Consider the following 27,821-nt stretch of genomic DNA (forward strand, 5'->3'; position numbering starts at 1 on the left):
AAGTCACAGTCTATACTTCTTAAAACAAGAAATTTTTGAAGCTTTTTTTTTTTTTTTTTAATTGCCTGGCTGCAGCCACACTGTGTCTATCCACAGCATCCCTTGGAAGGGGACTGCAATCAATCACTTCATCCGGAATGGAGCTGCCACACAAGTGATGTGTCAGTGTCACAGGCTGTTTGTTTGACTGTACACAACCATGCTGCCTGCAGAGCAGTCACAGCCTGGAGCCTTCCCGACAAAACAGAGGAAGTATTTAACATCAGCCTTTTGTCAATTAAAGTCTTCACTCCGAGATTTAATTCATTCTGTTAAAAGCATCAGAAGGAAACTTACCCTTCATGGAAATATTACTTACCTCTTTAAAGATTTCAGTCCAGTATCTCTTGTTGGAACAAAGTTGTGCATGTTTAAGTTTATCTACAGGCAAAAAAAAAATCTTGTCTTGTAAATATTTGTAACTGCATCTCAGAAGAATGATTTTTGAAGCTCAATACCTAGTCAGCACCAAAATGATGGTGATCTTATTATGAACATGGCAACAAGAAGTCACAGAACTTTGAATGTAATTATGCTCATGACTCCATTTCGTATGTGTTATATTTTTGTGATGCCTCATTTCAAATATCAAGAATCTGCTGATATCTCTGTTCAGTTAAAGCCTATTCTCTATGTGATGATGCAAGTTACTTGTGGATAATTAGCTGAAACTAAAATATAGATTAGAATAAGTTGACACAGGAGGAATTTATTTAATTTCAAAGGGAAAAACACCTCTGAACCAAAAAAAAAAAGCATTGTTTTTACAAAGCTTCAGTAGACAAGAAAAAATGTTGATTGGGAAAAGATGGCTACAAACTGGAGAGCTAAGAAAAAGGAGTAAAACTCAAACTGCACTGCTTTTTCCTCATTTCTCAATGCACAACTGAAGAACCTTTGTCAAAGACTGGAGCATCCATTTAATTCTCCACAAATGATGATTTTCTAAGTTATGCAGGCTCACCTCACAAAAGCCACTTCTTCTGTGACCCACTTACTGAAAATGCAAAGCAGGGCCCCCTGGCCACCGCTCTCAGAGCTGAGAGACTTGTGCTGGGAGTGAGCAGGCTGGGTTTGGCTTTCCTGCTGTGGGAAAGCAGTTCCAGGAGAGAGTCCAGATCACACTTGAGCAGACAGCAATGTCTATCATGGTGAGGTGAGTCTTGAGTGCAACAGCATTTTACTGTGAATCTCAGTCACAAGGTAAGCACTGTCCAGCTAAAGTAAAACATGTAGCTGCTTCTCTAAAGTCATTAAAGAACAGGTTTGGCACAGAGAGGCTTTTTATCAGAGAACCTGTTCTAGACAGAGAACAGTCTGAGCAATACTCAGGTAAGGTACACTGGAGGAGCTTTTACAGTGTACTGACCAATTAAAATGCATTGCAATTCTATACAGACATTTCCAAAGTGAATTAAGCTAAATCCAGTGAATCTTTTACTTTGAATAAGGGTCAACACCATGTGGTTTAGCAATGCCGTTTAAATTAACACTTTTAGGCAATTTGAATTCAAATTTTATAGTGAATGCTGTATAGGCAAAACACAAATTGCAGTTCTAGCAATGCACTGTAGCAATGAAATCTGTAACAGGTGAGCTGGATTTCTGTCTCCATGACAATATTGCTTAGGTTTTCTGAATAAATCTTAAATGATATTTAGTACTATTTTTAGCAATTCAATGTAAGAGATACTATTTAAAGTAATGGCTAGGACTGGAGTCTTGCATTACTCTAGAGGTCAAGAAATATAGCCAAAGGTTGTAGACTTCAACTTCTGACCACCAAACTGAAAGCAAGGTAAAATTCAGGAAAGAAACTGGGAAAGGTCGATGAAAGCACTGACCAAGGAAGGTATCATTATCAAAGCAGTGTGGCTATTGCAACTAGCCTCAGCTATTCTGAGACAGACAAAAAGCTCTCCGTCAAGGAGCCATCAATACCCATTGCACTAACAGTCCTGTCTGGCAGCCTCAATTCCCAGCCCTTGTGTTACAGGTTAATAATTCATCTCCTCTCACCAGTCAGATTGTACCTTGACTCTAAGCCAATTCATAACAAACGCTATCATAAAATCACAAAAACCTCAGGTTAATCTAATGTTTAAGAAGATAGATAACTGAGTGCTGATGCAAAATTTTCTCTTTTCCTCTGGACTTTTCAAGGATTCACAGCTTTCACAGGTCCTTTTTTTTTTTTTGACATACAGGTGTTGCCAAACAATAACTGAGCTGGATTATTCTTGATGCACAACAGGGCATGATTATTTTTAAAAAAGAAATACAAGGAAACCTTAGAAATTTCTTTTACATGTAATCAGCATCCCTGTCCCACAAATGCAATGCCCAGTCAACTGGAAGAAAAATGACTTTTAAAAGCAGGTGCTCTTTCTAATTATTGTTGATTCAAGCAAGTTATTAACGCTTACATGCTCCCAGGTTTATACTAATGAAATCTTGCTTGCCTGTCAGCAGATTCCTGATAAAGAGTTCCTTTTGGTTTAGTCCCCAAAACTGGAGTTTAGCAACAAATAGTTCAAATCTAGTTCTGTTCTTGTATGAATAGGAGGTTATACCTTACCATTCAAAGCTAACATAGGAGGGAGCCATACGAACAGAACAGCAATGGTTAAATGTGCACAGAGAACTCTGAAATATTCAAGTTGTTTATTTCTCCAGGCTTACAAATTTGATTACCATGGAGCACAAAGCTATTAAAAATATGACCTTTTATACTGTACGACTTGGCAAAAAGCCAAATAATAACTTTGTTTGATTTGGGTAGTATGATAGAGTGCCTATTCAGCTGGAAATAAAATTACTTTTCTTTACAGGAAATTATACCTGGAAGACTAAATGTCCATCATGAAACTAACACACATATGGAGTCATTAATTCAGACTCATGGCAGCCACTCTCAGAGAAGTAAAAGGAAAATGGTTTTAGGTATGGCAGAAAATGATGCAGAATTCTAAAGCTTGTCTGGCATTTGCTCTGTGATGGGGACAAGTGAAGTAAGTGCTGACAATAAGTGATAAGAGAGAAAAAAACCAGGTTGGATAACTTGTATGGCACTGATACTTCACAACTCCTCGTCTTGAACAAGCAGTTCTATTCTTATGCTTCTTTATATGCAAACAAAGGGAAAATATGAATCCTATGCTCATGTTAGATAGATAGATATTTGATCTGAAAAAATCTCTCGATAGTGCTTCCACTAATACCAATGAGAAAACTAATAGATTTCAGTTCAGTAAAGAGTAAAATCAAGAAGATATGCGTAGAAGAAAAAATGTTTGAATAGCGCTCTTGTTTTTAAGAGTGCCACACTGAATTCCATGAAAAAAAAAATCCAAAGAAGACAGAAAATGATAGGTGATAGGAAGGAAAAGGATAATTTCACCTTACAGGTATATTTGGCATTAAAGATTCTTCTACCTTAATTAGACTAGAATGACACATGACAAATACCATCCTTGAAAAAAAAATAACATGCATAATTAAATTTTCCCTTCACTCAAAACACCTTGATTAATTGGTTGACTTCTATTAGCTTTGCTTCTTATTTATTTAGTTATGGCGGCATAGGGGATTTTCAAAATATTATTTTTCTGTGAAAACAGTATTTAAATGGACTGAAATTTCAGTCTTCTCTACTGGTTGTTTTTTATTCTGCTTGTTTATTGTCATATGGTACTTTCCCAACAAATTATTTCCTTTATTTCATATTTTCCAAGAGAGACCATTCTATTCAGAAAGACGTTATTAAAAGAAACTCACTGGAATATGCAGGACTACTGAAAAATCATGAATACAGGGTGATTAAGAAATTGGAATAAGGACTTTCTACTTCTGTGGAAAGTTATGTAGACTCTGTGATTACCACCCATGCTCTGAAGTTTTATGTCTTGTCTGAAAATTGAATTTCCAGTGAGTTGCATTTTTCTATTTAGCTGTGAAAATCAGGCACAAGGGAATCACATTTCACTTAAAGCAAGGCATTAGGAGAGCAATGGCTATCTATCACTCTCCAAAGCACTATGGAGGAATGGCTTGAAAGAGAAATGACAATAAAAAAAAACCAAAACCAAGCATTCTTTAGAAGGAAATATTGTAAATCTTATTTCTTGCTTTGTTTTCTTGACTTTTCTTATGAAATTGCTTTGGGATGTAGGAGTTGCCTCAGAAAGTAAGACAAAAGTTGCATATCTTAAAATATCCTACTGAAAATTGTTCACATAATATGCTCCAGTTTTGAGGAAATTCAGCTGAGGAATTCTGGCCACATGGGAGTTTTCCTTTCCATTCCCTCAGTTTAATACTGTTTTTTGCCTAAACCCCAGAAATCTACATATTTTTCAGTTTAAGTACACACATTTCATGTGCTCCAAAATCAATAAATTAATAAATAAAACCCTCCACATTTCAGTGCAGGTTTTCACTTTTTGCTGCGGTATCAGGTCAGGTATGGAGTCCAGTTAAGCCTTCACCTTAGGCAACTTTTCATGTTCATGCTCCATGGGCTTACTGTGAACTCTAAAAGAGAAGCAGAGGCAGCAATAAGAAAGGGTTCTGACTGTACCTGTGTCTTCATCACCAAAGGAGTTCTGAGAGTCCACCTTCAAAGTCAGTCTTGAAAAACCCTTCCATCCATGTCAACAATCATTACTGATCTTTCTGACATAATATTTTCTTTGCATTCAGTTTTGAAGTTAAAGCAGACTTTTGTATCCAGGAGATATGGGTGGTCTAGCAATGCATACCTAGCATCCTTCAGTTTAAAATTTTTAAAAGTCACTATTTCCTTAGTTTCCTTTCTTGGGGAGAAAGACTGTGAGTTGTGTTTGAATTGAGTTTGAAGATATACAGTTAGAAATATTGAGATCCTCTTTACTCATCCATGAAGAGTTTCAGGATCATCCATTAAGAGTTTTGGTCTTAAAGTGTGGCTGCAACATGACGAACTCCTGTGCCCTTCCACTTGCTCTGAACTCACTTCAGGGTTAAGAGACTAGTCACTTCTCAAGTGCCAAGGAGCCATTAGTGTGGACTGAGAAGTAGAGCATCATGGCAGAAAAAACAGAAGGAAAAGAGCGAATTTTATACAAATTATAAAGTCACTGCTATGCACACAGCCCTGATCATTGCTTAACCTAAGCAAAACTGTACAAAGAAAGGTCATTCTTAAGTTGTGTAAAGGTATCCTGTATCTTACACTGGCACTTACTTGCCAATTTGGGACCACATATACACTGCATGTTATCTTGTCTGCTGGAAAGATTAGAGGGATGAATGCTCCTGCTCCTCTATGATACTGCCTTCCTCAGAGAATAGCAGCCACTCACTGCTCAACCGAGTGATAGCAAACACATTAAGAAATGCAAGACTCAAAAATTTCCTTCTGCTTTCTTCTGCTTCTGTGAAGAGTTACTCTTAATACATACATTGTGAAAGATCAAGAGGAGACCTCATCAATGCTTTGTAACAGCAGAGTATAAATCCAAAGCTCCATGGGTAGTATCAATGATTAATTGCATTCAGTCGACATTAAACTCTGTCATTATCAGCTTCTTGCTGCTCAGCACTTGCTATGCTGTTAATTATTGTTGTGTGGCTCTAAGGGATGTTTTCAAAACATTTCAAATTTTGCTACTGTAATAGCAGAGGAAAGAAATCAATAAGTAGCTTTTTAGCAGAGGAGAGACAAACAAATACTTTTATTAATGTTTTGAATTATTTTGCTTTATTTGAGACTGGATAAGCTATCACTGATCACAACTGTCTCTCCAAAGCAGCACTGGCATTTGGCATTCTATCTAGACTTCACTAAAACTTTTTTTTTTCATCAACCCACACATAGAGCAATATCTTCTGGCATATAAGTGAGAAGAGTAAAAATTTTGCACTCATATTCCCAGTTTCTTGTAGTGGATATTTTAATCAAATTTTTATTAGCATATCCCTTGTGACTTGGAAAGAACCCCACCTCACCCCACATTATTTTTTTATTATCATAGTGATGGACATGGAACTCATGATCTTTTTATAGGGCAGAAAATACTATGGTACCAAACGAGAAAAAAAGCTGATATGAGGTGTGCCACTTGATCTATATTATGCTATTACTCCAAAGCTAACATTATCAAAAAACACACAACACATTTTTTCCTGCTGATGTTCTTCTGCTTGTAATGGTCAGCCTTAAAAGTTTAATCCATGGTGCAGTCAAGGGGAAAGCAGGCAGGATTGCAGTGCTATGTGCAGTAATGATAATAGGCTGCTATGCCCTGTAGTAATCTGGATCAGTAATTGTCTCTGATAATTAAAAGAAAGATTAAATTCAGGTAACAGTGCTAATAATAGACTCTAAAAAAGAGAAAAAAATATTTTTAACACTTTTAAATCTGCTTCTCCTGAAATTTTCCAAAATAGGATTTTTCTTTAATTCTGATCTGCACAAACATTGAAATATGCTCTCTTCTGATCCAGAATTTAAGAAATTTCTGACATGCCAACATTTCCAGAGTTAGGACCTTTATTTAAACCAAGTGGAACAAATCCAAGAGCTGAAAGAAATAGACTCCACACTGAGACTGCTGAAATACACACATTAGGTGTGGGAGAGCTGGAAGAACCAATGCTGGAATATGAAGGATGCACACAATCTGACTTTCTGGTACTTGCTTATTCTGGTATGATTCTATCTACCAATAGATCCTTCTGACCACAAACTGCATCCTGGACCAGGAAATCTGTCATGATCAAATTTACAGCCCCACTGGCCTCTCTCCAGAAAAAGAGTCTTTCTTTCTCACTTTAGAGACTTTCTGTCAGTTTGGATTTTTCAGGTGTATGGGAAAGCACTGAGTACCATTAATTACCAAATTACTGTCCACACTAATGAACCTTGTGTTTCATTTTTACTGCTTGGATTCTGAACTATAAAACTTCAGCCAGCTCCATATGGGAAGAGCTGCAACTAGACTTAAACTGCAAACATTGTAAAATAAATAAAGTGCATAAATGATCCACTTAATGAAAACATCAAGAGACCTTGTAAATCAACTGCTATCAGCTAATGCTATTATCTAAACGAGATGTAGTGCCTGAGAGCATCTGCATATGCATCCCTATGGCTGCACAATGAGATTACACATACAAGTGATGTGCACCTACATGCAGAGGAGCCTAAAGCAATTCAGAGGCACCAGTTTTACAAGCCCACATTTGTGGAGCAGAGATCTGGATTATGCATGTCTGAGCCATAAGTGATACAGAGAAAGAGCATGCCGATTACCATCCTGTTGAGAAATGGAGGAATGAGCTTGGGAGAGACCGAAAGCAGAGTGTGCCAGAGGCCAAATGATTAATAAATTTTCTCAGTATTAGCATCAACAATGTGCTGCCTCAGAGGACGTCACGGTTAAAGAGTATCCACTAACTTGATGCAAAGCTCAATAGAATATTAGAATAAATAGGATAAAAAATTACCTTCATCTCATGCAGGAAGACTTCTTGATCTAACATGTCTCTTATTGCTTTGCTGGGCTAATTTCAGCCTTACTTTATGATATTCATGAAAAATCAATTATGTGACAGAAAGAGTGAGAGACCTAAGAGGCATCCACCTCTGTGCTGAGCACCACCACTGGCTGGAAATTGATGCCAGACAAGTTCTAATTAGGATTAAAGCACAAATTTGCAACAGTGAGCCTGACTAACCACTGGAAAAATTGTTAAAAGAAGTGGTGGAGTTTCTGTCTTTGTGTCACTTCCAAGCAACTGTAGAGGCCTTGCTGTATTGGCTGAGCACACATTACAGAGCTCAACAGAGGCAACGGGATCTAACAGTTCATAACAGATTGGTCAGACTGGATAAAACAATTCTCGCCCTGGAATTAATTTTCATGCACCTGCCTGCACAAGGAAGCTACCAACTCTGTCAAGAAGAAGATGCATAAGAAAAAATTTGAGACTGCAACTGTGTAACAGCGTTTGGCAGATTTACCCATAAACAAATATGAGAGAAATGTAAAAAGTTGTGAAAAAGAGCACATTTGCCTTATACCTAAAGCATAAATTCCTGTTAGCAATCTATTAAACACATTGGAAAATGCAGCAGCCTAAAACGAGATTGTAGTTGGGCAGCCTGTTACTATTTTAGCTCTTTTAGCCTCTATAAATTTCATAAAATATTAATAAGAAGTAGACATTTACTTTTACACTCCTAGGAAATAATTAAGAGTTAGTGAAGAAAAGAAGTACTGTGTGTCACTAATAAGTGGCACACAGTACTCAGTGTATTAACTTAAGTATTTACTTAACTAAGTAAGTGTGTCACTAATACACACTGTATTAGTGACAGACCTTCAACCACATCCTGAGCTGCAGCAAAAGCATCGTGGGCAGCAGATCAAAGGGGATGATCCTGCCCCTCTGCTCTGCTCCCCACCTGGAGCCCTGTGTCCAGCTCTGGGGTGCACAGCACAGCAAGCACAGGGAAACAGACTGTTGGCACGAGTCTGGAGGAGGCCACTGAGACAATAAGAGGGATGGAACACCTCTCCTACAAGGAGAGACTGAGAGAATTGGAATTGTTCATCCTGGAACAGCCTTTTCTTCAGGAGGCTTTGCAGTGACCTAATTATGGCCTTCCAGTACCTGAAGGGAGTTATGAAAAAGCTGGAGAAAGGCTGTTTACAAAGTGACAGGACAAGGGGGAATTATTGCAGACTCAGAGCAGGTTTAGATTAGATATTAAGAAAAAATTCATTACTGAGAGGGTGGTGAGCACTGGAACAGGTTGCCCAGAGAAGTTGCGGATGCTCCATCCCTGGAGGTGTTCAAGGCTAGGTTGGAGCAGGGGAACTCTGACCAACCTGGTCCAGTGAAAAGTGCCCCTATCCATAGCAGGGGAGTTGGAATGAGATGATCTTTAAGGTCCCTTCTAACCCAAGTAATTTTATGATTCTATGTTTCTATGATATAACACAGTAGAGCTTAAAGCAAAGTCTGTCTTGTGACAGAAACTATGTTTTGGAACGAAACCAATTCCCTAGGGTTTGAGTGTTTTTCTTCCACAGAGATGAACAGTTTTAAGCAAGACACCAATCATACACATCTCTACCTGTAAACAAGACAGCTTTTATGTTTTCAAAGCCTGCTGTACTGTCTTTCAAGCAAAGAGCTCTCATTTCTCTTCCTCCATTTAGATCTGAGAGATTAATTAAGCTCATCAACAGTTGATTAATGCAGGTAGGAAGCCTGTGGCTTCCTCCAATTACATTTCAATGATGTGGTACTCCTAGATATATTTATTCAGCTTTTAAGAAATATATCTGTAAGAATGATCTAGGCAATTGTTGTGTCAGATTAAAATACATTATAAAATCATTAGTGAACAAAACCAGCAGCACATTCTGTGTAGCCATCTGGAAAAGATGCTACAGAACAGACCAACATTTCTTCTGGTGTGCAAAGGAACCCCGGTTCAAATGTACTTGCACTTCACTAGTATCTCCTAATTTTATTCCTGTGGAAGCAAGGAGTTGCTAAGCTAAAAGAGATGTGGCAGCAGAAGAATGTTTATTACAAAGCACAACCTATGACCTACTCCTCACCTGGGATAAAACTGTAGACTGCTACACTAGAGGAAACTATTGCTCCTAACTTTCTTTGCATCTCTGACAGTTTCATCTCCTGATGAATAAATACACTGGCCTCAATGGGTAAAATCCTAGCATAGGAAGTATGCTAAAAAATGTGAGTAGATAAACCAGATTTTGGTTTTGGTTTTAGCTTTTTTGCTTGTTTGTGTGTTTGTTTTTCGTAGAGAGGTGGAGGAAATGGTTTCAAACATAAGAAAATCCACTTTAGAACTCCACTAAGACAAGACAGAGACCTCTCAAAGTAAGAATGTCTTGATCGTAAAGAAATGATCCCAGACATGGAAATCAAAACAAAAAAAAAAAAAACCAAACAGGAATGTTCCTCAGCTTGAGAAAAACACATCCCCTTTAATTTCCTTTGTTAATTACAAATTCCATTGCAAAAACTCCACCAAAGCAAGAATTGGGATTGGAAGCTTCTGATTAGTGGAGTGCTCCAGAATTATGGAGCTGAGTTTCAAGGATGAGAACAAATATATTTAATCACATTTCCCACCGTTTTTTTGAGCTACCTACATGTACAGATGAACATGGGGTTTCTTGAATTTGAGAGCACAATTCCCAAAAGTTTGTGTACTGCCTGATTTTACTTTGAGCTCCTTCGTGTGCCCAAGGAAACACGACTGGAGCAAGCCAGGCTCGGGCAGTGACAGGATGGCACCTGTTTGCTCAGAGCACTCCTCAGTGTGGCCTGGCCTCAGTCACAGCTGTGGTTGCTCCAGGAAGAGGACAAAGAGCAGGAAGGCCACACAGAAGATCAGCTCTTCTCTGTATTAAATCTTTGACTCTGTAATATACTTCAGTTATGTCTCTACTGTCACACATAAATTCACTTCCTAATGCACTGAAAGCTATGCACAGGTTTAAAAGTACATAAAAGAAACAAGATAATTATATGACAGAATATTACATGAACATGCCTTGCTGTATAATTCTGACCTTCTTCTGGTCTTTCTTGGTGATTTGTTTTTGGTTTTGGGCTAGGTTTTTTTTTTTTTTTTTGGCATGATCCCAGACTTCTAAACTCTTGCATCTTCTGGCTGGATTTGTTAAAGAACAGTTACACATCTATTAACAGTTACAGCCATGTTCAACTACAACGTTTAATTGCTGCTCACAGTTATATCATATAGTAGAAACACACACACAAAAAAAACCCTGTACATCCAAGATTTATCTTCATTTATATTCAATCCTGTACCTGGGATTAATTCTGTGCTTATTTTATCAATTTCAATGGGATTATTCTTTTTGCATCAAAGACTTAGGTGTTACCATTGCTGTTGCCAGTTTAATTTTTCTAATTGATATGGTTTTGCTGAACCCATTTAATTGAATTTGTTTCATTAACAGTGGAACTGATACTAATATATGGAAAGAATATGGTTTAAATAAATGAGCAAATATTCAGCACTTTTATTCAACCTGATATGGCTTTTCACTGAAATCAGTAGTCACTTCTCAAAACAAATGCATTTTAATTCCTTACAATTTATTTCTCCTTCTATTTACTACTTCTTTGTCACAGTTGGATGCATTTAAGAAAACCAATTGGTATTTATAGGAGCCAATTTTCATTTAAGTCCTTGAAAGATAGTTTACACATTTCTTTAGCACCCACTGCTCATTAACTGAAACGAACACATTTCTGAAATGCAGTATGTTATTGATACTACTACAGGACCTTATTTTAATGGTACTTTCATTTTTCTCTTTCTCCCAGTAATTTAAGCAGGCCAATTTTGTAAACAGGACAGACTGGCTTAAGGTTTATATGCAAACTTAAACCTCCCCATAAACTCCCTGCTATTTTCACCAAGCTGGTGCTTCCTTTTCTCTGATGCTTGCAGCCTCCATTGGTCCGGGAATCTCCAGTACAGCAGCCAGAGCTTAGGGACAGTAAAATGATCCTCAGTGATGATGGGGATGTAGACAGCAATTCTATGTGAAGTTTACTTGACATATACAGCAACACTTGGTTTTTGATTTGTAGTATCAACAGCACACAACTTCAGAAGTTCAGGATTTAAGCCAGCGGTAGAGACACTTTCCTATGAGGTAAGAGACCAGCACAGGACACACCCTGTGCTCCTACAGAAGTGCTAAAATGCAATGATTAGGTAAGAAAACCCAAAGAATCACAAAGCTGTCATGACAATCTGAATTGAAGACAGCAGTCCCTTACAGCATGCAGTGCTGCCCTGATCTCATCGCGCAGTTTGGGTGCAGTACATTTGAGTGCCAAACTGTGTGTTCAGGACAGCTCAGCTGTCCCATTGAGGTGATCCAATATTGCAGCCTAAATATTTGGGCTTCCTTTGAAAGCAACTTCTCATAAGTTACTGGCATCTGTACTTAAAAGCTGATTGTGGAGGAGTTTCCTGGGTATGATTTCCAAGTGATGCACAGGTTTTCATGAAGAGTTTGGTGTGTAGTCAGGGCAGGACACACAGTGTCCTGATACCCCAGTTTCTTTTCAAAGCATCCTAAGTGCATTATTTTTATTTCGGTTTTACCTGGCCATCTCTTACTGCTTTTTAACATTGCTCTATTACCAAAAGTTGCATACCAATGCCACACACACAAAGCTAGCTACTGTTTTGTGATGTTTCTACTGAAATTTGTTTTATAATCTCTTTGCACAGCAGGAATACATAAATTAACGAAATTTTCTGACAAATATTTGAAACTGGTTATCAAGGATTCCAGAATTCACCTCATTTTCATGGATTAGTTGTAAGATTTTTTTGCTTGCAGCACTAGGCACTTAGTAACATTTTTGGTACATATTAACAATGTCCCCTCCTTCTATTTAGTAATTTTTAAGTCAGCCCCATCTCTTCTAGGATTTCATGAAGAAACAATCTTCCTTGAAGTGTATGTACAGCTGCTATTAATAGTAGACTTGAGCATGATAAAGAAAGAGCACATCCAGTAGTGCTTTGCTACCGCTCAAGGTGATTTAAAATTGAAGTCCAAATCCATAGAGATGCCTTGTTCCTCTGACTTTCACAATGACAGAAAAGTTCCCTGGCTTCCTGACACTTACTTACTCTCTGAAGTCATCAAGAAATGAGCCAAAGTTATACACTGGTTTTGCTGCATTGCCTGGAAGGTGATTTCTGTATGGATTCCACCTGTATAAAGGCCTGTGTGCCTTTGTTCAGGTGAAAGAGAAGCCCAAAAGAACAGTAACAGGATCTGTGAGGATTCCTTCCTTAATTTTCATATTGTTTTGTTTCAGTTTCTTCTTCCCTTTTGACTTAGCAGATTAAATTAGAAATCCAGAAACTGGCAAAGTCGTTATTTCCCTCTTATTGCACCCAAGCTGTTGTCATCTTTTCTAATCTCCTTGCCAGCTGGTTCATCCCTGGGTATGGGTGACTTTCTGACTCCCTCAGGCATTGGATGGATTTTGTTGGGGTAATGTCAGCATTGTACATGTTCCTTGAAAAAAAATATAGTTAATATATGCCACAGTCTTTCTCAATTTTTTCCTACTGATGAAAAATTCCTGTATTTCCTGACACCAAGCCATCAAGAATCATGTTCTAGGTGTACTTGGCCACTGTTGACCCAAAGGAGCAAGGGAGACCACAGCAGAGAACACAACATTATCCAAGAGAAACACCTCCAAGCAGACAGAGTCAGCATTGTGCCCATCATAACTGAGAGGCAGGGAAGGGCAGACAGATTAAACTCACAGGAAAGGCTCAGTATATAAAAAAAGCACGGGGTCATAACATATTCCCCTGTGTCCTTCCACAGAGAAATTAGTTCAGATACCAAATTCCCTTGCAGCTTTTAAAAGCTTTACAAGTAGTCCAACCCCCCCTGCAGGCAGGTTGTCAGTGATGTGCCCATCCATCAGGTACCAAGGTCAGCTGAAGGAACTGGGCCAGAGGACACCTGTAGAGCGTATCGACCCCAAAGCTGAGAATCTGCTCTTCTGACTTCAGCACAGGAGAAGCCAAACCTGCCGCCTCACAAACAACCTGAGCATTGTCTCGTACTTTCATAAATGCATCAAATTTCCATGTTTCTGCTTCTTAATGAGAAACTTCACCAAAATGCCAAGTTAATGATTTATTAGTTTAAATAATTTATTTTATGACTGAATTAATTTGCCAGCCATGTTGCACACTTTATGAGAGGAGCAATTCCTTTCAAAGTGTCTCAGTAATCTAATTAGTATGTTCCTTTTCTTTATGCCATGTTTCAACAGTTACTACATATGCCTGGACCTCAAAGCATCTCCGCCTTTGCTTAGATGAGGAGAAAATGGTTAATTTGGGTGTGTGAGAAAGGGAAGCTGTTTAGGAATCATCTCTGTGTCCTGCTTTGATAAAAAGCTAGGCAAAGGTTTCAAATGAACACACATGACTGGAGCTGGTTTTCAAGCTGACAGCTTCAAAGAAGATGCAGGATTGTAGAGTAATAATGGCCATTAAATTACCTTCTCTCCAACAGTGTGGATCATTTGGAGTCAGGTCATAAACAGAATAAAGGCATCCTAGCTTTCCAGTCCTTGCTATACTGGCACTTTGAGACACCAGCAGACTCTCTTCACAAGTCTTATTAGCTGGCGTTACCATCCTTAAAGGGCTATGTTAAACTTGAAATTAAATGTAAAAAAATTGAACAGATATCTAAAAAAAAATTATGGCAAGAATTATGCACTCTATTGCAAGTGAGGAAAGCAGCTTAAAATATCGATTTCATCCTTAGAAAGCAACAAAAAGTCCAACATTTTGGAAAATATTGTCATTTTCTAAGTATTCATGGTGGCAAAGCATTCATGTAAAACCAGTAATGCTGTTTAGATACATCCAAATTAACAAGCAAATTTAATAGTGGTCTACACAAAAGCTGTAATAAACTACAGCTCAGGGTCCTGTACTCATCTAACTGCTACTTGCATTTAAAATCTGAGTGCAGACAGATGCCAGCTACCTTTTTAAAATTTGATTTTATTTTCTTAATTACAAATACCTGTAATTTTATTTAATAAAATGAATGCATTTTATTAAAACCATGTGAATTGGTGAGTTTTGTCTGTGACACTTTAAGCAGACATTTAAAACCTTGTGGAATCAAGTTGTGGCATTCCAAACCTCAGTAGGATGATCTCTGGTGAATGTGACAAGAAATATTGCAAGGTTACTGATTTGTAATTTTAATTTTAGTAGCATCTAGGGGTCCTGTAAAAGATTGCAGCTGCCCAAACTAAGCACAGTCAATATATATGCCATAAGACAGTACACAAAGCTACAGTTTAAATATTTAGGGCAATATTTTAGGGAAACTGAAAATGCTGAGGAACGACATAAACTTCAGGGAATTTTTCAGTTTTCCTGAGACCCAGGTCACTAATTTAACTCTGGCCATCTTTTATTTCCCTTTAATAAAAGATTTGTGTTGTATACTGTGCACATATGTTGTAACTTTGTGTTGTTGTATGATTATTGCTATTCCTTAAGCCTCCACAACACAGAGCCTTAAAATATACAGAAAACAAAGTCCTTACACTGAATGGATAGTCCTCTAATAAGGAAAAAAATGAAATACTTAGAAAATCAGAGGAACTAATTCCTGCATGTACATAAATTGGACTACTTTTGTTCTCGCTAATGTATCTTGTTTGAAGCAGCCACTTTGTGTTGTCCTCCCTGTGCAATTTTATGCAAATTTAATGATCTGTGTTATATGTTATTAGTAATCTGTTATGGCCATAACCTTACCCTGGATGCAGCAACAATCAAAAGTTCTACCTCTGATGACAGAAATGATGCAGAACATGTCACAGGCTGCCCTCAAATTATTCTGGAAGATGGGGGAAAGACGCAGATAACTCTTGTGGCTGCAGGCACAAAATAAAATAAAGAAAAAGCAATATAATAAATAAAAGCAAAGGGTTCTGTGCCTCTTTCTCCCTATAGCAGCATCTCAGCATCCTCTCCCTGTGCCTCTTAGTTGTCCCTGCAAGGACACATCAGAATTGAGGCAGATGAGCAGGGGAGAGGATGACCCAGCTGCCTCATCACTGGGCACCAAAGCTGCCTCTAGCAGCCAAAGGATGATCACTCGTGACCTCTCCCCAGCTCCCTCAGATGAGAGGGAATTGAGACGAGGCACAGAGCAGGAGCAGGCTGGCAGGTGTGCCTGGCAACCTTCACTCATCCTGAGAAGGGATCTGAGGAAGGACACAGCAGTGGGGAACTGCCACCAGTACAGCTGCTAAATGCAGCCGGGGCAGGGAGAGTGACTCCCTTGACGGGCAAATGTCACCAAACAAAAACATTACCATAAAAACTGGAGGTGTCACTGGAAATGCCCCACTGTACCCAAAGCAGGCTGTTGGAGGGATATCAGTCAGACTGGCAGGACTCTGCTGTTAAGAACTAAAGAGCAGTTGAGAGCTCAGCACTGGGCAGGCCGTCAGGTGTCACCCGGCCCTGGGACCATCGGCATGCAAGGCACCACATTCCATGGCAGGGGCAGAGGTGGGAAGAGCTGCTTCCAGCTCACAGCAGCTCAGCTCACTAGCACAGGACATGGCTCTCTTTTAACAGCTATCTAGGAGCTATCCTTATCACCAGTCTGCTGCCAGGGGATCCCAGGGCTTCTGCTTTGAGTCCAATGTGTGCTCAGCAGGGCCAACCACTGGATGGTGAACTCTGCCAGCTGATTAAGTTGGTTTCCATATCTGGTTGCCAGTGTCAGGCATGAGAGAAAATTAGCTAATTTCCAGGGCTTCTAGCAAGTGACTAATGCTTGGAAAAAGAGCAATGTGAGGTTAATTTATCATTCAATTTTAAAAAGGTGCAAGTTTAAATACTAATAATGTGGAACGGGAAATCTGACATAAAGACCCAGCAAATCAGCAATGTGTAAGTAAAGGAAATTAAATGCAGCCATTACAGGCAGTGAGGCATCTTTGAATAGGCTGGAAACACAGACAAATGGTGTTCAGAGAAACAACCCAGAAGATGTTGAGTTTGGCAAAGGCAATGACAAGGTTTGAAGGAAGTGCAACCAAATGCAGATGGTATAATTTCAATTTCATCTCAACCAATGATGCGAACAATATAATACTAGTCCTTGCAGTGGTACCAGGTCTTTAGTTCACTAAAGCACATTTAAATAGAGACATGGAGGGAAGGGAAATTTGTCTGAACTATTTGCATAATGAGGAGAGTGTGGCTATAGACTGCATTCATTATCCAGAGCAAAGGATCTAAGCATCCTCCAAAATCTGGTTTTCTTGCAATGGTGGGACAAGCAAACATGCTGAGTAGAAAATTTTTCTCAGATCATATTGGTGCAGTAGACATGCAATTCACACCCCATTACCCTCACAATTAACAACACTGAGCACAGGAGGGACAAGACACCCTGTTCTGTGCTGCCTCTTTGCCCCCCATGAGCAGCCCCACTGCCATCACCCCTCAAATAGCAGGAGCTTCCCAGCTGCTCCCTCCATGGTCCCCAGTGTGGCAAGCCTGGTGAGGATACATGAAATGGGACATGAAATGCTCCATCTGGCAGTGGGAACAAGAGGCAAAGAAACAGGAAGCTATTAAAGTTTTAAAAGTATTTCAAGCTCCCCAGGGAAACAATTCTATTCCTTATTTAGCACTAAATACTTCTTGTAAAACTCAGCCTCCCCCACTTTCCAATTAGGAAGGCACCTGCTTTATTTCAGTCACATCTTCCTGGAGTCTAAGTAGACTTTCTGAGGCAACTCCATTATGAGGTCGACTTGATAAAAATACTCCACTGCTGAAGGATCTGGCTAGTGGCAAATCACTTAAGCTCTTGAACTTCTCTGGAGTCAAATCTGTCCTACCGAAGTCAACAGGAATTTCACATTTGACTTCAAAAGATCAGGATTTCATTTCAGATGATGAAAACTCCTCCTAGCAATACCCAGTATGACATTAGAACATTAAATAATAATAGGATTTATATTCATCAGTATCAAAATGGAAATCTTTATAGAGGATTTCCTACTTGTTGAAAAATCATAGCACAAGCCTGTACAAAAGAACTGTCCCATCTCCTGTAATTGTGTAAAATAACTTCCTAAGTAGTGGTGATATGAGAGATACAAACAGGAAAAGCCCGAATAGCTCATGATAGCCTCTTCCTAGATTCTGTCCAGCACTCACTGTAATTTTTAAACTTTCATGCCTGAAGACAATTACACTTGTGCAGAGATACATGTGATATTTTCTACGCTAGAAGCAGAAAATCTGAAAATCCAGGAAGCAGAAGCTGCAACAAGTAATATAACAAAAACCTCTTACTTGTTACTGCAGGGTTCCCATGCTGTGAGGATAAATTATCAAACTCCTAGGATAAAACAAGTGTATCTCAAGCATAATTTTTAAATGCAGGAAGAGTTTCCCCAGGGCTTTTCTCTGGCTGCAGCAGCATTGGCAAATGTGCCAAGTAGCCTGCCACTGATTTAGTGGGCTGGAAGCTGCACTCTGTCATTGTACCTCACCTGCCATTACCATCAGGTTTTTGCTATCCTTGGCACCTGCTTACAGCAAAAAGTTATTCACTCGCTAGTATGGTGCAGAAAAAAACACACTATTTTTAGCCACCTGCATCTATCACAGCAAGTTTACATCAAGACTTCAGGGATGAGGGAAAGAGTGGAGGAAAAAGAAACTCCGTTTCCTTTCTCACACTCCTGAGCCCGCCCACTCCCGTGCGGTGCCACAGGTCAGCGCGAGCAGTGACTCAGAGAGGCACAGGATGCTCCTTGTGCTGTCACTCCAGCTTTGTCTTTTCCTGGAGAGCACTGTGCTGAATGGACAGATGATGATCACAGTGGTATGAATGCAATTTTTCTTGTCTTCGGTGTCTCGACTCAATGGGATTTTGCAGACACAGTCATGGCCTCTATTTTTCACAATGACTCAGAAGCATTTTAAATTATTTTCCTCATGAAAGTGAGCCTTTTGTTGGCAGCTGGAAATCTCTGCCACAGACATTTTACATTTTTAGAATCTAACTTTCTGACAGGAAGAGATCTAATACGCCATGTGATGAAAAGTGCATTCCAGGCCCTTACTAACAGTGCTGTGCAAATATCATCTCAAGCTATGCCCTGAGGAAAACTGCCTGGCTCATTTTTTACCCCCTTCCCCAATTCTCCACTGCCCAAACCCCCACTCTCCTGCCCCCTTGCCAGCCTGATCATCTGCAAGTCCAGAACAATTTTTGAGTACATAAAAGGTATCCTCAGATAGTTACATCTAGTGCATTCAGGTCACCCTCTCAGTGGGAGGAAGATTAGCAGATCTTTACATCCAAAAGAGCCATTAGATCATCAACCTACTGGACAGGTCATAAAAGGGCCTGAAACCTTTCAAATTACTTTCTTTCTTTTAAAAATAGCTATCAAAAAGCAGTTTTCCCTCCAGTCCACGAAAAGTCATGATACACAGAAGTAGCACACCTGAAAATTCAAATAACTCTGCCTTGATACAGAAAGTCCAGCACAGACAATAATATTGAAAGTTTCTATGTGCTGTGTTACAAGTCCACTGCTGAAATAAATTAACTATGTAGGTAGGAGTTTTGTTCAACTTCTGCTGGAGACTTTCTAGGCCATGACACAGCCAGTACATACAAAATCTTACACAACAGAATTGTTAGTACATTAATATCCTATGGAAAAATGTCAGTGGTGTCTAATTCCCCATCAATATTCTCTATGGACAGGTGGCTAGAAGGAGATGGCAGAGAGAATGGAAAATTCTAAATGGGAAAAAACCCCAATCCAAAATGTTAGTTGATATATTTGGACTCCTCAGAACAGAGTCTTTTGTTTATTCAGAAGTCCTCACTCTGCTTCAGCTATGTCAGTAATGATGCTCCTGCCATCAAAACACCTTCTGTTGGATCTTCTGGTGATCCTTGTGATGTTCTGGATTCTGGCTTCCTCCGATGCTAAGGATATGGAACTACTGGGCAAGGAGTGCTGGATTCCAAAGGATTCCAACCACAGAGGCATGTCAAATACACACTGACAGTGTTTAGATCCTAAAAATCTGTATTAAATTCAGCCCTGTCTTTAGGGGAGGGAAAGGAAGAGGGACAGGCCATGAATGACTCATGGGGCTACAGCAGACTCTATTCAGATGGTAAGTCAGCCAGGCTCTGTGTATTTGTGCTCTGTACTTTAATTTGGATAGTTCAAATCATTCCTGACACTAAGAATATTTCTAAATATAATGCTATGGTGCCCTTGGGTTTGACAGCTCTTTTTTGGAGCTGATAGCTTCTGAGAAGTTAAAATGTGTGCAAATTGTAATAGCTACATCCTACATGTGCAGAAGGGAGTTTGTGATTCAATAAGCCATAATGTTCTTGATAAAACCACAGAATCATACATTGAAAACACAGTGAAAAATGAACCCTCAAACAACTTCTCTGTATCAGAAGTTCTGCAAATCATTCTGCTGTGAATGCTTATGTTGCTTTATTCTATTACTCTATAAGGTTACATTAGGCAGAATACACCATCTCTAATTTTTAAATTATATAACTAATTATTATTTATTTCTGTTGGGAAATTTTTTTTGTGCTCTTCAAAAATAAGAAATCAGAACTATGGCTATTGCAAAGACATTGGAGGGGCATATTGGCATTTTTCTTTGTCGTTGTCTTTATTATTTTTTTTTAAAGGGTTGAAAATTTATTTCAGAGACCTGACATTACATTTAGTAAAATGTATTATAACTGACTACTACTGGATTGGAAAGTGTAGACGTAAATCACAATCCAGTCTTATCTTTCTAGTAGCTACATCAAATCTGTTAACAATTGAGAAGCCATTAAAATGCTAATGAGTGTGAAGGATGATCTATGTTTCACACTCCAACTTCTATTTTTACAAAGGCAAAACAGACATGAAAATCCCAACAGTTCTCTCCTGCTGAAAGAAATATGAAAGACTGTTTGGCTTTTGAAATTATGACATTGCTGTTAGACTTGTCTGTAAGATAAATTGTTACATTACTGCCAGGATGATTACAAAAAAGCTTTAGGGCCCAAGTTATACAAGAAAAAGTCTTAACTAATTCCCTTTAATTTGCTTTCAAATACTAAACAACACTGAAGAGCAGTGAATTTGACTGCCCAAGCCATGTCAAACATTAAGAAAGATGCAAACTTCAGATAGATGCCATTCACTTGACCTTCTGGAAAGCAAATCTCTTTTGTAAGAGTCCTAAGGGAAAACATCTCAAAGGAAGCTCTCTAAAAGTTATTATTTCTGAAAATGTTTTCATGTGCAGAAAATCTGGACCAACACAAATGCCGAAGCTCACACACCCTTCCTAGATGGTGTCTTTAGAGTTAAAAGTCATAAAGATCCTTCAAAGTTACCTGAATTCTTCTAAAAAAAGTATCAGTGCTTTCCCAATCTTCATGCAGGAATTTTATGTTTTGTGGTTTTGGTTTTTTTGTTGTTGGCTTTTTTGTTGTTGTTGATTTTTTGTTTGTTTTGTTTTTTTCTTTTCTTCACGAGTACACACTAGTAAACTCTGCTCAGGCTTTGGTGAAAGGGCCACATTTTTAGATGTGCTCAGGTGCAACAGTGTGTGTGTATCTGGCACTAAATTTGGGAGCTTGCTAGTCCCTGAGTAACAGCACATGCATCATACTAATGTAACCCTGCCATCTCCTGTATCCCCTTAATCAGCAAGCAGCTGTGTTTCACTTGCTTCCAGAAATATCACCATCTTCAATACCTCAAACATGGAAAACCCCACAATTTTATGGAGGTTAAAATGAAGAGGGTGAGGAGAACACACTACAAGCAGCTCTCTGTGCTGTTCCCTTTATTGTTGCCTAATGTTATCTATTGCAGTGCCATCTTTCTTTTGAAGCATAATTAAAAAAAGATAAATAACCATACAGTCTCCAACAAAGATAAATTGATAGCTTGAGCCTTTTCCACTTGGATTGCCTTTTTCTAACATAAAAGAGTAAAGAAACCTTTGATACCTTTATTCTCATTCTTCATAAGAAAAATATCCTTTTAATGTACTTTGGGGTTCCCTAAAGTAATCCAGTACTTTGCTCTGGGTCACAGCAAAGCAATCTATTGTCCTGCTGCCATTTTTGCCTTTCACTGCCTGGTTTGTGCAGTCGCTTTATTCCCCACTTTTCTGGGCAGCCAGCCCATTCTGTGTCTTGGGCGTCTTCCCTGCTTGCCTCCTCTTTCACTCAGGGGTGCAGCTCCTGTGGAAAACCCGTCCCTGGAAAGCCAATCTTGCAACCTCCAAGCCAGATGTGGCTGTTGTGGTTCCTGGAGCTCCATGCCATAGCTTCAGACAGCTCTCACCTTCCTGGCCTCCTTTCTATGTGTCATCTTTACCAGCGGAAAAAATGATGGCTGACCAATTCCGTTCCAAGTTTTGCAAACAACATAAGGCACTCCTGTGCTTTTCCAGTAGCAAAAAGGCTGAGCAATTTTAGGCTTAGCATTTTATTTATTGTGAAGTATTTGTATCGTAGAAGTACCAAAAACAAATTCAAATCTAGACACTTGAGCTCAAATACAAGGAACAAGAAGAAGGCTGTCACTTGTTCCACAGGGCGTTGACAAGTGAGACAGACGAGTGAGGAGAAATCTGATCAGCAGGAGTCAAAAATATCATTTAATACTAGTCAAGTGCAGATAAAACCTGAAAAATATTTCCACTTTACCCACTGCCTCCTCCACTTTTGTAAACATAGCAGAACTCACAATGCAGCCAGAAACACGACAAGCTTTCAGAAGAGATTTGGCTGAAGGCAGCAGATGATCACAAAGCTCTTACGTTGCAAAACATTTTTGTTACTATGCTTTTAGCTCGCTCAATATACATGTTCAGAATTATGTCTGGAAGAGACAACCTGGATTAGTGACTTTGTTTTAAGAATAGATAATCTCTTGGTAAATATTTGCACTGTGTGAGTTAGCTTTGCTGGCAAAATTGTCTTGACAGTTTATCAGGCTGAGCACAAAACTGACTTGCTGATTCTTTTGAGATGTTGCTAAAAATGATACAAACTAATGATGCTTGCACTTGCATACAAAGCAAAATTAATTAAAGGGGCAACTAGACTGGCAGAATTTTTGTGAACTGCATTCATTCCTAGGTTTGAAACTGCAGGCTCACATCTATGAATTTTAAATCGTGTGTCTATTCATTGTAAGAGTTATACACAGAAATTAGCATCCCTGAACTATGAACGCATGTCTGTGAATCTGAGATGGCATGTGTATCCAGACAAAGTGTGAAGTGCAGCAAAATCCAGTTTCACAGAATCATAGAATGGTTTGGATGGGAAGGGACCCTCAAAGATCATCTAGTCCAACCTCTTGCCATGGGCAGGGACACCTTTCTCTAGATCAGGTTGCTCAAGCTCAACTTACGGTATTCAAACACAGCTCTCTGGCTCTGCAAAGTTTAGCCCATGTAAAAATCATACCATAAAAAAAAACCTTACACTGAGAAAATGATAGTGTATATCACCAGACACAGAAAAGTAATTTAAAAGATACTAATAGTTGTTAATATAAAGAGGTCACAATTGACTGTTTGCTCATGAGATTACTTTGGACAATCACTTCAGCTGCTTTCAGTTCTTAAATAGTAATTCCTTTCAATCTCTGTATTGTCTCAATTGTTTGCTTCTTAAGGTATAGATGACATACACAAAGCATAGTGATTTACTGATGTACAGATTTTTTTTAAGCCATGATGCCTCCTCTGAGGTTATTCAGACTCTTCAAGTGTTATTGACTCTGTGAGCGTCAAGACCTGTCACATCAGGAGAGATGCTGGGGCTGAGTAATGAAGCTGGATCTACTCCCTGTATAACAATTAGCACAACTAAGAAAAGGCAGGTGGTGACACTGGTAGGCAGCTTCCTTCTGAGGGGTACAGAAGCACCCATCTGCTGCCCTGACAGACGCTCTAGAGAGGTACATTCCTTACCTGGGGTTTGTACCAGGAGTGCCACCCTGAGACTACCAAGCCTCACACCATCCACTGACTGTTACCCACTGCAGGTGTTTTACGCGGGCTGATACACAAGCACCATGGAGCAATAGTAAGGGACTCTGGAGCCCAGGTAATTTTTCATGAATCCTCCTAGTCACAGGAAAAGGGTTTGAAAGAGCCAGTCAAATTTGGTGATTCAGGAAATGGTTACAGGACTGGTGCCACAGCCAGGGGTTTGGCTCTTAAGACCACGGGACTTACTTTGAGAAACCTGGTTTAAGCAGTGCAGATGGGAAAAGCATCTCAGGTGGTGGGCATACCCAGGTGGTGAACAGAGCTCTAAACTAAGGTTTCTGGGGAGGGGAACCTCAGTCTATCCCACTCCTACCAGTCAGATGGCAGTGCCAGCCATAGATACCCAGAGCCTGGAGAGGGATCACAGGTCAGCAGGAGAACACCTGACATGAGCCTGTAAAAAGAGAGCTGGTAAAATATTTCACATATTAAGTGCTTTTGGGGTTTTGGAATGGGCAGTGGGTTGTAATAGATTAAGTGCCACATAAATACTAGTGGATAGGCACAGTGAGATACAACTTTTGTTAGAATCTTGTCCCATGCTTTCTCAAATATTACTCTCAAAGTGATGGTTTTAACATCTTATAACACTAATACCAACAATAACACTAGACTGAGAAGAAAATATTGATTTCAGCTTTTAAGGCAGTTACTGTTAGCATTCTGAATTCTTTTCTTTCTCTAGCTGAATTAACCCATAGTTTTTTCAACTTACCTTACAGACTGGTTACAGTCGTATGCAGTCTCTGCAGTGCTTTTCTTTATTTGCAGCTCCATCACCGGATAGCATTTTGTACAACTAGGATTTCTTAAAAATAGCAAGTTCCTCCTATCCAAAAGAGAAATTATCTTGTTTCTCAACATACTAGGAGTGAAATTTGTATCTGAAGTATACAAGCTCCCAAACAGAAACTAATAGAAAACATTCTTACCCTATTGTTTTATTAGGGGATAGAAGGGGGGATGCTGAGAAAAAGAAAGGAAAATGGATGGAAAGGATGCTGAGGGGGTGCTAAGAAAAAGAAAGGAAAAATCTGTTCCTTTTATTTGGGTTGGCTGACAATGGTAACACTGACTTGGCTTTCAGGGGCTCTGCCTGCATTTCTCTGCTGAGGTTATCTGAAGGATACTGTTCAACAGTTTCATTTCTCCTCTGTGTGCCAAGGTGAACCACACAAATGCCTCCAATAGCTCTCAGCTATTCTCATGTGAGACAGATTGCTGAGCTTCTGTTTGGCTTTAGAGATGTTCACGTGCCAGTCACTGGGCCACGGGATGACAAATTACCTCTCTGCCAATATGAGAGCTGGGACAGTTCTCTCCACAGCCTCCACCAGATGGGCCTAATTAAACTATTAGCCAATGAGTGAGGTCTGATGGCTCCATTAGGAATCCTCCTGTGCTTAAACAAACAGCTCAAAATAAATAGTTTTCTCAATTACAGTTTTTATCACGTCTTTTTCTGGCATATTCATTAACAGAGTGCCTCCTTTGTCTACTTTTTCCTAATGGGACAGGCCCTTCTTGACACTATGCAAGGGTTTTAAAAGGTTATAATGGCATCAACCAGTTTGCTTTGAGGAGTTAAACCCCTTCCCATACGTCTCCCAAAGCATCATTTTACTGAACTTTGCAGCAAAGATTTGTCCTGTCTGAGGATGTGTAGCTTCACCCTGTAGGGTTTGCTGCCCTGATGGGCTGGAGCCTGTCAGTGACACAGCACCACCCCTGCAGCACCCTACACTGCCTCCAGATCTCCTCAAATACTTATCTCACAGCCCATGCTGGCACAGAGGGACAAACTCTTGTCTTTTTTCGTAATTACTCCCTACAACTTACTTCTGCCACCTTGGTAAGTACCCTTCACCTTTATCCTTCCACCTCCCCTACTTTTTCCTGAAATTACTTTTCTTCCTCTTGACTCACTTGTGACCTGATGTATCTTATCTAGAAATCTTTACTTGAAGTTTTAAACTACTTGTTCCCCTCTCTTCTTCCCTTTCAAAAAGTTCCCTGTGAAAGGCCCTGCCTATTCATTTCTTGAATTCTCCTTGATTCTTAGTTTCCCAAGGACATCTTTACAATCCAGAACTTTCTCTTGTTCCTGCCCAATCAGCGTAAAGAAGATGAGCTCTACAGTGAATGCTAGTCGTGATTAAATACTTTTTTTTTTTTTTTGACTCATTCTCAGAGGAGAATTGCTGCTTCAGGGGTGGGTGTTGGTACCACAGGAAACAAATTGGATACTTCACCCATTAATAGCACTCCTTGGCAGCAGCGTTTGACTGTTTGAAATGAGCAACCAGGATTTTACATCAAACGAGTATTAGACACACTCCTCAATATACCTCATCTCAAGCATCGTATTATTCATGTAACTAATTAGGACTGTTTGAGCTCAAAAATAGTGAGATGCCAGCACCACAGCTTCACATATTTAATTATAACTCATTTGATTAAGACACTCTCTAATTGCTGCAGAAGGAAACCAGTATTTACACTTATAAGTTTTTAAACATATTGGGTTGTGAACCCAAAACTGTGTCTATTTAGTCACTGAAAGGAAATGAAAAATTCAGTTGTTAACTGTGTGAGAAAACAGGATATTTCAGAGGCAGATCCTGGGACAATATGTACCAGCCAAGGACCTGTTCTTCGGTGACTTCATGAAAAACTCCTAGGTAGTAAAATTCTTCACCATTCAAATGAAATTATTGCAATTGTCACCATCAACTCCTGAGACTTTAATTGAGATCCCCCATCAAACTGGCCATTTTCTTTACATTACTCTTGCAGTGGAGTGAATTCTGAGTATGTCCCTCGCCTCATTCATTCTCTTGCACCTTTTAGGAAAGCAGATGAGTTCAGAAAGTGACTAAATTCACAGATATTTGGAAGTAGAGGTGTCACTAGAATGAAAGATTTCAATAACTTTGTGTCTAGATTTTCTTTTGAGCTCCTGGGGAAATTCAGCAGGGTGTGACTATTTTGGAGAGGGGTGCACATTCTGTTTCCTCCTGGTACTTCACCAAGTTAGGGATGTGTCTTGCCTCCATTACAAGTGAGGACCTCAGAGAATAAAGGCTCACATGGAAAGGGGTGTGTTTGGATGGCTGCAGAGGATTAAAGAAGGGAGATTTTCAAAAGACATGCAAGAACTTGCGCCTTTTTTTCTTTCTTTTTATTGTTATTGTGTTGTAAAGGGCTCCTGGTTCTTCCACCAGATGAGCCATCAGTGGAAAGAATGAGACAATTCAGAAACAGAATACAAAGGAAGCAAGTATCTGATGAAAGTACATGACTTGATGAAAAAAAAGCCCCTATGAAATAAAATCAAGAAAATACCTATATTAGAGAAGGAAATACTCATGTTCTTTGAGGCAGAGAGCTTTCTCAGTTAAAATCAGGTCCATTTGCATTTAAAAGCTGACCTTGTTTCCTTTACAAAGTGCATGTGATTAAATATCTTCACAGAAATTACCTAAGAATACATCCTTTTAACCCAAATCAACCAGAAACATGTTTTCTCAGGCTGCCCCACTGATTTATCTTTACCCCGGTGTTGGCAGGCAACTTCTTAGCAGCTGTCTCTGTCCACACCCAAGCCCCTTTCTCTCTTGCTGAGCACTCCAACCCATCTCTGCCTTGCATCCACCTCGCATCCACAGCCTTCTCTGTGCCGGGAGTGGCCGTGACATTCCGTGGGTAATGCTCACACAGGAAATTCGATCACAAAGAAGGCCATTTTGTACAACCTGTGAGGAAGATCAGATTACTGGAAAGAGTCAGGAAACTCCCACCTGTTTCAGCAGGACCTTTGTAATACTTCTATTCACGCGCTACCCCAGTTTGTATGGGATATGCAGAATGCTACTGGAAAAGCTACACAGATTTCATCAATGACCACACAGACACCTGAATGATGTATTTCCTTTTTTCTTTGTTCATCTCAAAGAGCTAAGGTTATGTTCTAGGCTGAGGCTCTGTTGATTGGAGCTGTACAGTTGTTGGTTTTCTTTTGGTCCTA

At 39.4% G+C, this 27,821-nt stretch overlaps 1 protein-coding gene across 2 annotated transcripts in view; it reads right to left on the reverse strand.

The window, feature by feature from the left end:
* Positions 1-27,821, reverse strand: part of ADARB2 (adenosine deaminase RNA specific B2 (inactive)) — a 305,595-nt gene that overhangs the window by 235,461 nt on the left and 42,313 nt on the right. Inside the window, exon 1 of one of the 2 annotated variants that reach the window (XM_038130040.1) lies at positions 359-27,415. The exons of the other annotated variant lie outside the window; for it this stretch is intronic. The gene's annotated coding sequence lies outside the window, so the exon portion shown is untranslated. Of the gene's footprint in view, positions 1-358; positions 27,416-27,821 lie in introns of those variants that run through there. 2 annotated transcript variants of the gene reach the window in all.

This window comes from Motacilla alba, chromosome 2 (assembly GCF_015832195.1).
Source record: "Motacilla alba alba isolate MOTALB_02 chromosome 2, Motacilla_alba_V1.0_pri, whole genome shotgun sequence".
Classification (NCBI taxonomy): Eukaryota; Metazoa; Chordata; class Aves; order Passeriformes; family Motacillidae; genus Motacilla; species Motacilla alba.